This window comes from Dromiciops gliroides, chromosome 3 (genome assembly GCF_019393635.1).
Source record: "Dromiciops gliroides isolate mDroGli1 chromosome 3, mDroGli1.pri, whole genome shotgun sequence".
NCBI lineage: Eukaryota > Metazoa > Chordata > Mammalia > Microbiotheria > Microbiotheriidae > Dromiciops > Dromiciops gliroides.
Genome location: NC_057863.1, coordinates 633635070 through 633652721, shown reverse-complemented (window position 1 = coordinate 633652721; position 17652 = coordinate 633635070).

Sequence of the window (17652 nt, the reverse complement as noted above, 5' to 3'; positions counted from 1 at the left end):
TGTCTGAGGGGGGATTCAAATTCAGGTTTTCCTTTTTTCAAGAGCAACACTCTATCCCTTACACCAACTAGATACATGGAATGGTGCAGATGATTCCTAAAGTTTTTTTTAATTTATAAGTTTCTGAGTCCATATCCAGTGATTTTTCCAGTTAGGACATGAGTTTGGCAAGTGCAATCTGGCTCGGTAACCTGGGTTGGGCATGTCGGATTTGGGGCCTAATTTGGATTTTATTAAAATATGGACTTGATGGAACTTTGGGTTTGAGGGGAAACCTAATTGGATATAAATTGGCTCCAACCTACTCCTAATTCCCTCTTCTTGAATTTGCATAATTTGGTAATGTCAGCTGGGGGACAGTCAAAGCCCAGTAGCAAAATTGCAGAGAAAACTTTGCATCTGCAGGGGCTGGTATGAATTGGATTCCATCTGGTCCTTTGGTGACCTTTTGCCTTGTCAATTTTTGGATTCTGGGCTCATCCTTGGACCCTGCTGTAGTTCACAGGCTTTGTTTTCCCTCTCTGCCCTTTTCTTCCTGCTCCTGCTGTCTTCTCCCTTTCTTTAGTGGTTCCTGAGAAGCATTATAACCCTCAAACTGAATTTGGAGCATCCAGGCAGGGACTTCTAATAGGAAGCATTCCTTTTGGATACTGCAGGGGTATTAAGTGCCTTTATTCCACCCTTCATTAGTCACACACAGAAATGCTGATGCTCCAGCCATCTGGCCTCCATCAAGTGTTACTAAGCTGGGCTGGCAACTGCCTCAAGTCACCAAGAGACCACAATCGATCATTGTATTTGGATATGAACTCATCTTGATCATGACTCTAGGTTTCCCTTTCAATCTCTTTATTTAGCAAAAGTGTTCATTTTGGTTAGTAATCATCCCTTCCAGTTTTATTCAAGTAAATGTCTGCATGTTGGGCAAGTGGGCCTCTGCCCCTGCTGGTGTATTCAAATGCATGAGGAATCCGTTAGAAATGTATGTGGAGTTGAATAGCCCCAATTTTTCTTTTTTTCCCTTTTAAAAAATTATAAACATTTTTATTTAGAGTTTTGAATTTCAAATTTTATCCCTCCTTCCCACCCATGCTTCCCCCTCCATGAGGTGGTAAGCAATCAGATTGAATTTCTCTATTTAGAAGGATGCGTCCTGTAACATGCCAACAACTGGTACTTTTTTTCCTTTGAATTTTTTTTCTGTGTTCCCTTCCCGTAAGATGCTGCCATCACCTTCTCAGCATGAATTAAAACTGCATTTCCTTGTATTTTCAAACAAAGGCTGCTATTTTCTCTTTCTATCAAGGGTCATTAGAGAAATGAAAGGAAATTTAGAGGTCATCTGGTCCATCCCTCTCCTTTTTCAGTGGAGTAAACTGAAGTCCAGAGAGCAGCCTCAGGTTGTACAGATAAGACCATAGACTCATAAATTTAGAGTCAGAAAGAACCTTTGAGGGCACTAAACCCAACCCCTTCATTTTACAGATGAGGAAACAGGCATAGAGAGGTCACCTGAATTGTTCAAGGTCACACAGCTAGTGATCATCAGTGTCTGGTTCAAACCTGGGTCTTCCTGACTTCCATTCTAATCAGTAAATGAAAGAGACTTGATTTGAACTCAGATCCTCTGTGTCATAGAGACAATGAAAATGAACTTGAACAGACTTCAAGGGATAGTGGTGTATAGAAGGGCCTGGTGTGCTATGGTTGATGGGGTCAGGAAGAGTTGAACAGGATTGAATGACTGAACAACAACAAATCTCTGATTTGAGATATGACACTTTTTCTACTGTAAATTAGCTGCCTCTCAAAATTTGGCCCTTTATAATTGGGTCCCAGGTTGGGAGGGAAGTTAATTAACTCTGTCTTGAAGGGTGTCACTTCTGCCTTGGTTCATCCAAGGTCCAGGTCTTCTTCTGTTGTCTTAAAAATCTGAAATGACCCAGAGAGCAGAATCATCTCTCTGTGTCTCAGTTTCCCTATCTGTAAAATGAAGAAGTTCATTGGATCATGCAAAATGTAAGACCATTTCTATTTCTAAAGTTATGATCTTTTGATGAATAAAATAGGTTTCTGTGGACGGAGGCTGCCTTGCATAAGCAAATGAGAGTCTTTTCTCCCTAGAGAGCTTGTAGGTTGGGTTAGAGACCTCAGTGCCTAATTAGATTTCCCTTGTTCTGGTGGTAGGGGGAAGGGAGGCAGAGGGAGGTGAACTTTTCCTTTTCCTTTCCCCCTTTTTTGATCTATTTCAAATTACATTTGACCCTGTCTAAGATGTAGCCCCAGGGAGGAGAAAACTGGCCATAATTAAGGAGACACCTTTTGGCTCTGTTTTTCAAATGCTTGGGGACAGAGGGAAAGAAAAGGCATCATTTGCTCCCAAGTTATAAGTCTGGCTTCTGTTTCATCAGGCAGGTCCTCCCCACTCCCAGCCCCCAAATAAGTGCTTCCTTCCAGCATTTTTTCTCTCTGCTTTTCCTGCCATGATGCACAAGCAACAAGACTGGATTTCTCTGTGAGAATGTCAGCAGTCATCTTGGGAAGGGAATCTAGGAAGACCACTTTTCTGCCTGGGGAGATTCAAAGAGTCAGGATTTAGAGCTGGAAGAGACCTAAGATTAGACTTTTCAACTAGTGTGTGTGTGTGTGTGTGTGTGTGTGTGTGTGTGTGTGTGTGTGTGTGTGTGTGTATACTTTCTGGATCTCTTTGGCAATCTGGTGAAACATATGGATCATAACTTCATTGAATAGTCTACACCATTAGTAAGACTGTAAGTCTTTGAGGATAACCTTTCTGTAATTGCTGGAAGCAGTGATCTGATATTAAGTTCAGTATCATAAACCCCTTCATTGTTTTTTTATGTATAAGGTATTTTATTTTTTCCTTTACATGTAAAGATAGTTCTCAACTTTTGTTTATACAAGCTTTACAAATTTCAGATTTTTCTCCCTCCTCCCCTCCCTCCCCCCCTCCCTAGACAGCAGGTAATCTGATATAGGTTATATCTATATATCTCTATACATATACATATAGTATAGATATAATATACACATAATAACAATAATCCTATTTCTGCATTAATCCTGTTGCAAGAGAAAAATCAGAGCAGTGATGCAAAACCTCAAAATAGAAAAAAAAAAAACAACAGCACCCAAAACAAAGAAAATAAGAGGTTCAATCAGCATCTATACTCCACAGTTCTTTCTTTCTTTTTTTTCTTGGATTTGGAGATCCTCTTCTATCATGAGTTCCCTGGAACTCTTCTGTACCATTGCATTGGTGAGAAGAATATAGTCCATCACAGTAGGTCAACACTCAATGTTGATGATACTGTGTACAATGTTCTTCTGGTTCTGCTCATCTCACTCATCATCAGCTCACGTAAGACCCTCCAGGTTTCTCTGAACTCGTCCTGCTCATCATATTCTTACAGCACACTAGTATTCCATTGTATCATATACCACAACTTGTCCAGCCCTTCCCCCAATTGATGAAGCCCCTTCATTGTTGTTGTTGTGTTGTTGTTATGCCATTGTTCAGTCATTTCAGTCATGTCCAACTCTTCTTGACCACATTTAGAGGTTTTGGTTTTTTTTTGCAGTGCAGTGGGGGTTAAGTGACTTGCCCAGGGTCACACAGCTAGTAAGTGTCAAGTGTCTGAGGTAGGATTTGAACTCAGGTCCTCCTGAATCCAGGGCTGGTGCTTTATCCACTTCGCCACCTAGCTGCCCCCTCGCCACCTAGCTGCCCCCCACATTTAGAGTTTTCTTGGCAGACACTGGAGCGGTTAGCCATTTACTTCTCTGGCTCATTTTACAGATGAGGAAACTGAGGCAAACATGGTTAAGTGACTTGCCCAGGGTCACATAGCTAGTGAGTGTCTGAAGTCAGATTTGAACTCACAAAAATGACTCTTCCTGACTCTAGAACCTGCCACAAAGTGGAAAGCAAAACAATTTACCTAAAATTAGTGACTGTGCCTCCAATGAAACCATCTGCCTGCAATCTCTACCATCTCCTATTAAGCCCAGTCCCTATGCCCCAGGGCCTTGTTTATGAGGTCAATTTAGCACTAGAAATATTTGGATAAGAACTTGCCCATTGCCACTGAAAGCGTGAGTATGTCTTTAGTGTCTGAGAGTTACTATTAGTGGGTACAGGTATATTAGTCTGATATAAGGGATGAGCTCTGCCTTTATTCTGAAAGAACATGATTTACCCAGAATCTGCAAGCCAGGCATTAACAGAAATGAAGAAGCTTCCAAGCACTACATCTGTAGGGCTGTCTATATTAATACTTGATATTTGATCTCAGCAGGATGTAAGAGAAATCTCAAAGTTGCCAAAATGCCTTAAAGATGTGTCCTTTTGTGCTAATTTTGTTCCCCATTTCATCTTTCCTTCTTCTCTCATCTCTTTCCTTTTTTTAAAGTCATGCTGCTAAAGTACCAGTCTGACCATGTCATCCTGCTCAAGAAATGTAAGCTGCTCCCTTGGTCTTCATAGGATAAAATGAAAACTCCTCTGTTTAGTATTAAACCCCCGTTTTGGAGTCTCTTTTCCTTCTATCTTTATATATTAATTTTCAATCCTTCCTCTAATTTCCTTTTCTTCCTACTTGCAACATGGCTCCCAACATTGGCACACAAATTGGGCGAAAGAAGGATAGCCCTGTCCATGGTACTGGATACAAGAACAGAGCCACATGACTCTTAAGTTGGTTTTAAAGCTTCTTCAAAGAGAGAAATTCATGATCTCAGAAACTCTTTGGAAAAGATAGACTGATAATTGCAGGGAAATTGGATCTCACATGTCCTTGATTTCCAAGCTTGGCTCCCTAGAGAATTTGGAAAGATATTTTTCCCATTGCTGAGCTAAGACCTCTCTGTCTTAATTATTAAGACCTCTCTGTCTCTCTCGAACAGAGATATCATATTACTTCCAGCTAGGAACTCATTGACCATTGTGTATTAGTTTAACCTAATGTGAAACTTCACTTGTTTTCTGTTTGGTGTTTTACATAGATAAATATATTTATTTGCTACTCATTATTCATGAGGATGTTTTGTGTAATCAGAATTTAGTAGTATAGGAACACTTCATCTAATATTTTTGCTCTTCCCTGTATAAAATATTACATCTCCCATCTTCTTCACTTTTATGTAAGCTCTCCTTTATCTGCAGAATAGTTTTTCCCTTCTCACCTCTCACTTTTATTGTACCATTCAGGGTTTCATTCATGTAACGCTTCCTCCCCAAGGCCTTTTCTAATGCCCAGACTTGTTAATGTTCTCCCCTTACTACACTTATCTGTGTATATGCTGTTTCCTCCTAATAGAATCTAAGCTTCTTGAGAGCTTCCTGCTTTATTTTTGTCTTTGCATCTCCAGCACTTAGTATAGTGCCTGATATATAATAGATACTTAATAAATACTTCAAAAAGTTAAATTGAATTGATTTTATTTTTTAATATATATTTTATTACTTTATGGTTTGTATCTTTTATTTTTTGTGGGGCAATGAGGGTTAAGTGACTCGCCCAGGGTCACACAGCTAGTGAGTATCAAGTGTCTGAGGTTAGATTTGAACTCAGGTCCTCCTGAATCCAGGGCCAGTGCTCTATCCACTGCACCACCTAGCTGCCCCCTGTGGATATATTCTATAAAACCTAATCTTTCAGAACAGGGATGGAGGGGGCCCTGTGGTCACTTGGTTTCTCTACTATCATTAGAAGCACCTCTGGATAAATGTAATTATGTGGAGGTGGCTGGAATATCTACTGTAGGGTGTTAGAATTGATATAGAATAGCCCTAATGAATTCAAACATGTAAATGAAAATTGCATTTCTCTACTGAGGGAAAGTGAAATCCTAATGGATTTGTTCTCAAAGTGAATAATAGTGTTGAACATGGGAAAGTGTTGATATAATAAACACTTGAATAAATATTGTGTTCTAGCCCATTACTTCTGAGGGTATTCATTCAAATAATTAAGAATAGCAGGCAAGGAGAGGCAGGAATCTTAGTTACCTTCAGAAAAGTACACAATTGGCTGAGTGTTTCTGTACCTTTCACTGTTCGCAAACTTTATGGGGCATCTCCTGTTGCTGAAGAATGAAATGGAAAGTCATCAGTTTGGCAATTAAACCTCTTCATAGGTGGTCCATTCTTACCTTTTGTGTCTTCTTACATTTACATATGAACTGTAATATAGCTACATTGTTCTATTTGCTGCTCATTTTACAAGAAATTACATCCCAGTTGTTCATGCCTTTGCACCAGCTATCTCTCCCCCTGCCCCAAGAGTATGTATTGGGGGATGGAGTTAGGTATAGGTGAAGACATTTACAATGATATCTTTCCATGTTGAGCGGCTAGAGAACTTGCTTCTTGGAGAATAATGGTGAACTATAAGGGAAGTGGATTTGAAGAATCTGTGGAGCATGTGTAGGACATTACACAACAGACTCTCATTGACTAATTTTATGATAAAAAGGGAAGGTCTTTGGCTTTGGAGAGAGTTAAAAATATCTGCCATTATCAGCTACCTTTTCTTTGCCTTTGTGCTTTTGGGGAAATGATTACTTTTTCTACTGATGGCATCTATACAAACTTTGTTGTAAGGGGAGCTCTGAGGCCATATGATTCCTGAGGAATGGGCCTTGATTCTTGCATTCTTTCTTTGTTCTTTTCAATTCTAGGTGAAGGGAGTAAAACCTTCATGACCTTGAGAGCTAGAAAAGATAGGTGTTTTCTACCCTAGAATTCGCAGAAACAGGGCTCTAGGCCAGGTGTTCAGCCAGCACAGCATCAATGCTCTGAGAAGAGTAATTTTCTTGACCCAGGTCAATAAAAGCTGAAGCCATGTATGGCCTCCAGAGGTCATCCACATGTGGAACATTAGGTTGGCAGGACCCAGTGTTTATGTAGGAAAGTCAGCTTTAGTTTTTGAGTCTGTTCCTCCAGAGACTAAGGATAATTGGGTGAGAATATGCTCTAAGGTGTTGCGGCGTGACTTGTTGCCACATTTTTTTAGTGTAAATTTCCCTCTTGTAAAAACATGTTAACTGTTTAAATCGGATACTAATTACTTACTCTTCTAACACTAGGAGTACACAGTCAATGGGAGATCAAGCTGATAGCATTAGAAAAGAGATCCTCTAACCCCTTGGGTGTCCTCTCTGGAACACTAAGGAGTGATGCAGTTTGCCTGGCTCTGGGAGAGGCGTCAGGTTACACAAATTACACTTGGAATACTCTCCCTGCTCATCTTTACCTCAGTTTTGTTTGTCTTTCTTCACAATACCCTGGAAGGGTAGGTGCTATTATTATCGTCATTTTACAGTTGAGGAAACTGAGGCAAACAAAGGTTAATTGATTGGCCCAAGGTCACACATCTAATGCTAGATCTGACCTCAGATCTTCCTGACTCCAGGTCCAGATCCCTATCCATTGAGCCACCTTGTCCTAAATATCAGTTCAGAAATGTCTTCCAAATTTTCTCCAAACTCTCCACTTTAGTACTTCTTACAGTACAATAAATAATACTGATAAACTTGGGAATTGTTCAAAGTAGGGCAACCAGGATTGTGAAGAACCTTGACCCCTTGTCTCATAATAATTCGTTAAAGGAACTAGTGAGGAAAGTCTAGTGAAGAAAAGACTCAGGGGGCATGATGACTACCTTAAAATATTTGAAGGGCTGTTATGTGGAAAAGAGATTTGATATATTCTCTTTGGCCTTATAAGACAAAGCCAGGAGCAATGGGTACAAGTTACAAAGAGGAGAATTAGAGTTGGATGTCAGGGTAAAAAACACAACTTCTTAACCATTAGAGTTGTCCAAAATGGAAGAGATGGCTAGTTCCTCTTTCCCTGGAAGTCTTCAAGAAAAGGCAGGACTAATGTCCAAGTGGAATATACTTTATGCCATATGGATTGGACAAGATGACTACAAAATTCACTTCTAACTCTCAAATTCTGCCATTTTGTATTCTTCTATCATGTTCCTGTGGCATGATTTGCTTGGGTTTTCTACAATTAAAAAATAAATCAGGTATTATGTTGCTTATCTTCTTAATGGGCAGGGGAGGGGTTGGAAGGAAGAAACTTGGAACTCAAAATTGAAAACAAACATAAAAAAGTTTTTTTTACAATTGATAGGCATCCATTTTGTCTCTATTTCTTGGTCACCACAAAAAGTTCTGCTTTGTAGGGGACAGCTAGGTGGTGCAGTGGATAAAGCACTGGCCTTCGATTAAGGAGAACCTGTGTTCAATCCGACCTCAGACCCTTGACACTTACTAGCTGTGTGATCCTGGAGAAGTCACTTAACCCTCATTGCCCCACAAAAAGTGCTTCTTTGAATATTTTGGTATATATGGGGTCTTTCTTTCTGCCCATGGTTTCACTGGGATATATGTCTAGTAGTATACAGTCTAGGATTTAGCATTAGAATAACCACAGAGATAATGAAATTCAACTCTTGCAATTTAGAGATGAGTAAATGAGACCCCGAGATGGATAAGTGATTTGTAGTCCACACAGGTAACAAGTAGAAGCACAAGGATTGGAACTGAAGCCTGCTTACTCAAATCCCATGTTCTTTCCACCATGCTGTTCCTCCCTTGTGCATCTTAAAGTGAAATTTCTGCTTTTGAAATTTTAAGTGCTTGGGTTCTCTAAGGCTCTTATCTGGGGGCCACTTTCCTGAGGGTGTTCAAACAAGCTACCTGTAGCTGATGAATAATACCCTCATAAAAACTGTCAGTTATGTTCCTGACATAAAGGTTGAGCTGAGAGTCCTATGGGTAGTAATCACCACTATTGTAAATTCCTACTCTTTGAAGATGGATAGCCCTATAAATTGACTACCTTTCAGTTTCTGAATTACAGTAAATATATAAGACTGGCTTGCTTTCAAACACTCTGATTTGAACAACGTGATACTCTAATATTGAAGGAGTGGAGAAAGTGCTTGCTTGTGAACACTGAGGCTTCTTTGGAAATGTAGAAGATGGATCAATTCCTTGGCCGAAGTCTTTTTGAAAAGAAAACTTGAATTGTAAAGCTTCTTTCTCATTCCGTTTGCTATGAAAATGGGTAATATATTTACAGGATTTAGAGTCAGAAGAGACCCAAAGATCATCTCCTTCAATTTCCTCTTTTTAAAAAAGAAGAAATTAATGCCCCATGAGAGGGGAAGTTAGTCATCAAATATTCTCTTTCTCCTATATCTAGTGCTCTCTCCACCACTCTCTCACCACTTCTTTTTTGTCAAATCTGTCTCTAAAATTATAGCTTTAAATAATGATGATAAAAATATAATGATCCATAAGTTAATAAACATTTATTAAGCATCTACTTCGTCCCAAGACACATGTGTTTCATGCTGGAGACACAAACATAAATTAAAAGAAAAAGATAGCCCCTGCCCTCAAGAAGCTTACACTATAATGGGGGCCAGGGGGGAGAAAACACACAAAAGGAAGCTGAAAAGTGGTTGGGAGGGAGGAGAAAAGAGCTCCCATTAGCATAATGGAGAAATTCAAAACAGAGCAGATGAAGGGTGTCCCAGACCCCCTCCTTAAATGGAGGTTTTGGAGTGCTTGGCTCCCACCCTTTCATCAGAGACGGCAAAGAATACTGATAAAATGTGAGTAGCAAGGTGGATTAAATCTTGCAGGATGATGAAATTTCCCAGTGATGAGATTCCTGGGGCATGAGGGCATGGTAGACCAAGTCCAAAAAAGTCTAAAAAGCAATGCAGCCATTGATAAATGAAAAAATAACAATTCTCAAGCATTCAATACCTCTGTCATCTCATCAATGTGGCTGTTCCTTATAATAACGTAGATGGCAATTCATCCCTGCTTGGCCATCTTGTGCAATAATTTGTTCATGACCTTCCCATAAATTTACTACAGGGAATCAACCCAATGTGCTGAGAGCCATCTTTGTTTTTCTGAGATCTTCAGGATACTAATGGGCCACATGGATCCTTGGCTTTGCCGTGTGACAAGCTCATCTTTTTTGATTATTTGTTTCCTTGATTTTAATGTTTTGCAATTTGTCATTGTTGTCTATTGTAGCCTGTTCACACTGATCACATTGCTCTCCAGTGAGTTCTGAATGATCTTGAATTCTTTTTTTGTTGTTTTTTGCTTTTTGTTTTTTGGTGAGGCAATTGGGGTTAAGTGACTTGCCCAGGGTCACACAGCTAGTAAGTGTCAAGTGTCTGAGGCCAGATTTGAACTCAGGTCCTCCTGAATCCAGGGCTGGTGCTCTATCTACTGCACCACCTAGCTGCCCATGATCTTTAATTCTTGAGAGATTTTAATATTCCATGATGATATGATATCAGAATGATATTGGTACTAAGAAGATAGACCCTTTTATCTGTGAGAAGTTTGGAGTCAGTAAAGGAACTTTGCATTTTCTCAAAGGCAATCCAACCTGCTTTTCTTTTCCTGTTTAATTCTGAGCCATATTATAGTCCATATATCATTTCTGTCTAAGATATGTATGTACATATGTGTGTGTTTGTATATGTTTATCTCTTTCTCTGTGTCTCTATAGATGGCATGTGGACTGGATCTGTGATTTTCACTGGCATAGAGAATGAATAGATGAAGAAACAATAAGGTTGGCATTTTTTTCTGCCATTGAGAGTTGCTAAGGAACATTGAGAAGTCAAGTGACTTGGCCAGGATCACACAGTTGTATGTGTCTTGAACCCAGGTCTTCCTGCTTCTTTATCCCTCTCACTATCCTCATGCTACCTTTCATGTATATATGTATATGTATTATTGTATACACACTTTCTACTTTTTTCTCTCAGAGGGCAGAAACAAAGAGTGATGGTTATGTACACATAAACACACATAAGTATATGCTGACATAAAAGTTTTATAGGATGTCAGCCATGCTTAATGTTATATATAGGTAGTATAACAACAACAGCTAGGTGGTACAGTGGCTGGTACCAGGCCTGGAGTAAGGAAGACCTCAGTTCAAATTCAGCCTCAGACAATTACTAGCTATGCGATTCTGGGCAAGCCCTTAACCCAGTTTGCTTCCCATTTCCTCATCTGTAAAATGAGCCAGAGAAGGACATGGTCAAACTACTCCCAGTGTCCTGCCAAGAAAACTCCAAATGGGGTTGTGAGGAGTTGGACACGATTGAAATGACTGAATGATGGCATAACAACAACAGCAGCAACAACAACAACCACCACAACCACAACAACCAATAACCACCACGACAACAACCAACAATGGAGGAGCTTATGATAGTGAACTTAAGATCCGATTACTGCTCCCAGCAATTACAGAAAGGTATCCTCAAGGAGTCCAGTCAATGATGCAGACTATTCAATTAAAGTTATGACGACCATCCAAATATCATTGTAGGATGCAAAAAGTCTAGCACTTACTGGATACCTAGAAAAAAACCTATGAGATGCTAGAGCTAGGATGCCAAGAGGTCACCTCTTTTATAAATGTATTGAAATCAAATCCCTGTATCACAAAGTTAAAACTTCAAAAATATCCTTGAGAATTCTGAAATAGACTGTACTGGAAACAGAGCCTTATTATACATTGTTATAAGCATTATTACTCACAATCGCCCAGACATTGCATTGATCTATAATATAAAATCATTTTGAGTAAATGTCACGAACCCAAATATTCAGTCTCCAACTATGTGGAAGGAAAAACTTTCAAAAAGCAGAGACCTAGCAGAGGAGTTCAAGAACAGGTGGGAACAGGATGAGTCACATGCTATCCCTGCTGCTACTGAAGCTGTATCAAGGAAGCCATTGATGAGTCTGTAGAACATGAGCTTACCTCCCAATGTAATTATCCCAATATATAAAAAGCAATGGTTGTATCCATCTGTGAAACAATCCTCAGAACATTAAGATTCTGGAATAATAGTAAGACAGTGACTAATCCTTGGAATGTTTCTCTCTGAGTCTCTTCAAAAGGATGAAAAGAGAAGACAATAATTCTAATAATAATATTGATAGAAACAAATTATATTTATATAATGCTATTAGTATATAGTGAGCAACCAGGTTGGAGAAGGACCTTGAGTTCATGACATGTGAGGAGAAGTTGCAAGAACTGGAAAACATAAGATTAGGGAGGGTGTGGTGTGACAAGTCTCTTCAGTTATTTGGAGAACTGTTTTATAGAAGAGGGATCAGGCTTATTTTGTTTGGCTCTAGAGGGAAGAACAAGAAGCAATGGGTGTAAGTTGAAGAGAAGCACATTTTCGTTTTTAAGCAAGGAAAACTGAATATTATCTTTTTACATAACTTACATTTTTGTATATCTCTCTCCTCCCTAGCCAGTAAGCCACCCCTTGCTTGTAACAATGAACAAAAAAAAAAATTAAGTACAAAGAGCAGTTCATCAAAACCAAATAACAAATACACCATGGCTAACATTGTATACAACATTCCCTACCCATGGTATCCCACCTTTGTAAAGAAGGGAAGGAATTTCATTTTCTCAATTCTTTTCTGGGTCCAAGGAGCTGGCTTCAGAGGTAGTAGGATGCCCCTAACTGGAGCTATTCAAATAGGAATTGGATAGCCACTTGCCAAGTGTTTTTGTGTGTGGTTTTTTTTTTTTAGTGAGGCAATTGGGGTTAAGTGACTTGCCCAGGGTCACACAGCTAGTAAGTATTAAGTGTCTGAGGCCGGATTTGAACTCAGGTCCTCCTGACTCAAGGGCCGGTGCTCTATTCGCTGCACCACCTAGCTGCCCCAACCACTTGCCAAGTGTTGATAATGGGGATTCTTTTGTGTGTATGAGTTCAACTAGATAGTGCTGAGATCTCTTCCAACTGTGAGGTGTCATGGTTCTGTGTGACACTCTTATATAATGCTTTTAAGGTTTATAAAGCACTTTACAACCCTGTAAAGCAATCACAAAACCTTGTGAGATAGGTACTTCAGTTTTTATTTTCTGTTTTTCACAAAAGGGGAGAGTGAGGATTATAGAGAAAAGGAAATTTGATCAGGGTCACACTGTCAGAGGCAGGATTCGAACCCAGGTCTCTCCAGATTTCAAGTCCATTCTGACTGGGTCTACTACAAATTTATGTCACATAACCTCAACTGGTACCCTCATTGCTACTAGGCAAAGGTATTACATTCCCCTTATCAACTCACTAACCTCCTTATCCTCCTCACCACAGTGGCTATTTCAAAACCCTTTCACCTATTCTCAAACATTCTTTGCTTCATATTTTACATTCCATGAGCTCCTTCTCCCATCTTCCTCATCTGCTATCACTCAGGTGCCATCTGCCCCATCTCCTCCTTCACTTCTGCCTCACATGAAAAGGTCACCTTACTCCTTACTAACGCTAACTTCTTGACTTGTTCAAGTGATCCCATTTCATCCTGGATCCTCCAACAGACTATTCTCTCTCTCATCTCCACTCTTTTACTTATTTCCAATTGCTCTCTCTCTACTGGATCATTTCCTACTGCCCAAAAACATGCCTACCTCTCCCCTATCCTGAAAAAAAAACCTCTGACTTGATCCTTTGCTTCCTGCTATCATTCTATATCTCTTCTGCCCTTTGTTTTTTTGTTTGTTTGTTTTTTTTAGTGAGGCAATGGGGATTAAGTGACTTGCCCAGGGTCACACAGCTAGTAAGTGTCAAGTGTCTGAGGTCGGATTTGAACTCAGGTACTCCTGACTCCAGGGCCAGTGCTCTATCCACTGCGCCACCCTCTTCTGCCCTTTGTAACTAAACTCCTTGCAAAGTCATCTATGATAGGTCCTCCATTTCCTTTCCACTCACTCTCTTCTTAATCCTTTACAATCTGGCTTTTCAACCTTATCCCTCCACAGAAACTGCTTTCTCCAGGTTCTGAGTTCTTTCAGTTGTTAAATCCAATGACTTTTCCCAAACCCTCATTCTTCTTTACTTCTTGCAGCCTTTGGCACCATTGATTACCGTCTCCTTGATACTCTCTTCTCTCTAGGTTTTAGGGACACCACTCACTCTTGGTTCTCCTCCTATCTGACAGTTCCTTCTGTCTCCTTTGCTGGATGATCCTCCACATTAATACCCTTTAATCATGGGTGTCTCACAGAATCTTTCCTGGACCCTCTTCTTTTCTCACTTTATACTACTTCATGTGGTGATCTCATCAGTTTATGGATTTATTTACTACCTCTATGATGACGATTCTCAAATCTACCTTTTCTATTCCTATCTCTCACCTCATCTGTCTTTCAGACATCTTGAACTGGAAGTATGGTAGACATCTTAAACTCAATATGTCCAAAGATAATTTACTGTGATTTTCTCTAAAACCTTTCCCTTTATCCCACATTTCCTATTACTGCAGAGGGCACCACTGTGCTCCCAATTTCTTTGACTCCCAATCTAGGAATATCCTGGATCTCTCTTTTTCTCTTTCCCCCTCCTCTTTCTCCATCTCCTCCTCTCTCCTTCTCCTCTCTGTCCTCTTTCTCTTTCTACCTCTCTGTCTTCTCTCTCTCCCCTTTTCTCTCTTTTTCTCTTCTTCTTCTTCTTCTTCTTCTTCTTCTTCTTCTTCTTCTTCTCTTCTTCTTCTTCTCCTCCTCCTCCTCCTCCTCCTTCTTCTCCTTCTCCTTCTCCCTCCTCCTCCTTCTTCTCCTTCTCCTTCTCCTTCTCCTTCTCCTTCTCCTTCTCCTTCTCCTTCTCCTTCTCCTTCTCCTTTCCCTTCTCCTTCTCCTTCTCCTTCTCCTTCTCCTTCTCCTTCTCCTTCTCCTTCTCCTTCGCCTTCTCCTTCTCCTCCTTCTCCTTCTCCTCCTTTTCCTTTTCCTTCTCCTCCTCCTCCTCCTTCTCCTTTTCCTCCTTCTCCTTCTTTCAATCCAAGCTATGGCCAAAGACACTTAATTTCATCTTTACCAACATCTCTCTATATGTCCCTCTTCTTTCCACTAACACTACAACCCCTCTGGTACAGACCCTTATCAATCTTACACCTGGATAACTGCAACAATCTGCTGAAATGTCTTCTTGTCTTCAAGTCTCTCCCCACTCCAATTCATCCTCCATTCAGCCACTAAAATGACTTTCTTAAAGTGCCAGTCTGATCATGTTACCCCCGCCCCCACTCAATAAATTCCAGTGACTTCCTATTGCTTCCAGAAATCCAAACACAAAATGCTCTGTTTCGCATTCAAAGTCTCATAATCTAACCATCTCCTAACTTTCAAGATTTCTTATACTTTAACTCCCTGACATATCTTCTTTGATGTAGTAACACTGGCCTTTTGGCTATTCCATAAACAAACCACTCCATCCCATTTTTTCTGGCTATCCCCCATGCCTGGAACTCTCTTCCTCCTCAACTTTACTGACAGCCATGGCTTCCTTTAAGTCGCAACCAAAATCTCATCATCTACAGGAAGCCTTTCCTAACCCTTTTTAATTCCAGTGCCTTCCCTCTTTTAATTATTTTCTATTTATCCTGTCTATTGCTTGTCTTGTACATATGTTTGGATGTTGTCTTCCCCATTAGCTATGTGAGCTCTTTGATGACAGAGAATGTCTTTTGCCTCTTTTTGGATCCTTTAGCTTAGCACAAATACCTGGCACATAGTATGCACTTAATGGATGTTTATTGATTAATTGATTGATTTATAATGCTACTTCTGTCTTTCAAATTTGCATGATACTTTACAGATATTATCTCATTTCAGTCTCAGAACAACTGGGAGGGAGAAGGGAAACTGAGGCTCTTGAGAGGTTGCACCTGCAGGTTGGACTTATAGTTGACATGATTGTGTGTTCATCATGCAGCATTCCTCATGGCCCCTAGGCTCTCAGAGGCTGGTGATAAAAATAATTTGTTGGCAGAATGTTGATAAAGGCCTGCTAATTGCAAGCTGTAAATTAAAAGTGAACACTTCACCTTTATTTTTCTACCCAGGGAACAATAAGTGCTCCCTCTGAACTCAAGGAGAAGGGAAAGCAGGATATAGAGCAATCATTCAACTTCCCCAGTCTTCCCAGCAACCTCATAAAAATTAAGGAATAATTTTTTCAAAGAGATAAGGGCTTTAGGGACATTAAAATCAAAACAATGGAATGTTCATTGCCCGGAGGAGGTGAGAGCAGGATGGGAAGGGATTTCTTCTCCCATTTTTAATTTACAAGACCTTGTAAACTACAAATTAAAGGAGCCAGAAGCCATTCAAAAGGCTTGATTCATTAAGCCCTTTATTTACCTTAATGCCTCCAAAGAAAAATAATTTGCTTACTGAACATGAAACTATGGGCTCTGAGCACATGGTTTCCCCCACAAATCTCCAGTCCTGGATTAAAATTGGTGCTGGTTTCAGCTAAGCATTCATCGACGGGGCAAGAAGAGCACCTCAACAGCAAATATCCTGTCATTCGGTGGGTGGGGAAGCACTGTTTGGAAAAGAGAGCTATGGCAGCATTCAGTCATAGAATGCCACGTGTTGTGTTACATGTCTCCTGTGGCTGAAATAGAGAGAAACCATCTGCTCAGAATAGTTGAGCTGTCAGGCCTGGAGGCTAGATAGATGGGATGACCACTTGAAAGTCCCTTCTAGCTAAAGTCTGTGACCATATGAAGCAGAGTGATTTTTTTTTCTGCCATCTTGAATCATTCATTTCCAAGAGGCTTTAAATGTCAAGTAAATGATTTCATCCATTTGGGACTATGGATTCTGAGAAGGCAGGTGTTTTCCCTTAATCTTGCTTTGTGATGCAGTATGGGTGGCTGATTAATCCTGTGTGTCGGGTGTGTGTGTGTGTGTGTGTGAGAGAGAGAGAGCCGGGGAAGAGAGAGAGAGGAGAGAGAGAGAGAGAGAGAGCGAGAGAGAGACAGAGACAGAGACAGAGACAGAGAGAGAGGCAGGCAGAGAGACAGAGAGAGAGGCAGAGAGACAGAGACGACATAGAGAGACACACAAACACCAGAAAGAAAGAGAACAGAGACAAAGATACAGAGACAAACACAGAGTTAAAGACAGGCAGACAGAAACAGTTACAGAGAGAAAGAAGCACAGATTGCGAGCTCAGTCTACAGAAGGGGTCCCTACTAGTGAGCGAGATTCTGTTTAATGGATTGGAGGGGACAAGGATGGGAAAATGGCCTTTTCTCTGAATCATTATCCTCAAGGCCTAAAGGATCTGAGTTTGGAATCTGCTCTAATACTGTAAGGTCTCTGAGCCTTCAGTTTTCTCTTTGTTAAATGAGAATGATAAATATTATAGTGTCTGCATCAGTGGGTTATTATGTGGATTATGAGATAATGTACATAATGTCCTTTGGAAATCTCAAAGACACATCTACTATTATAAAAGGGACCTGGGACAATTTTGCAGGAAGGGAAGCTTAAATTTTACCTTTCTTCTTCTACTCCGGTACATATACACAATATATAGTATGCACAATGTATATATACATGCACACATACATAAAAATACATATATACCTAAACATACAAATATACCCTATACATAAGTATATCATTGATAGATTATAAACTTTTTAAGGAGAAAGGACATTTTTTACTTTGATTTTTGTAACCCCCAACTTCCCCTTCCTCCCATCACACTTTTCTCCCTCTTTCTCTCTCTCTCTCTGTGCATGTTATGT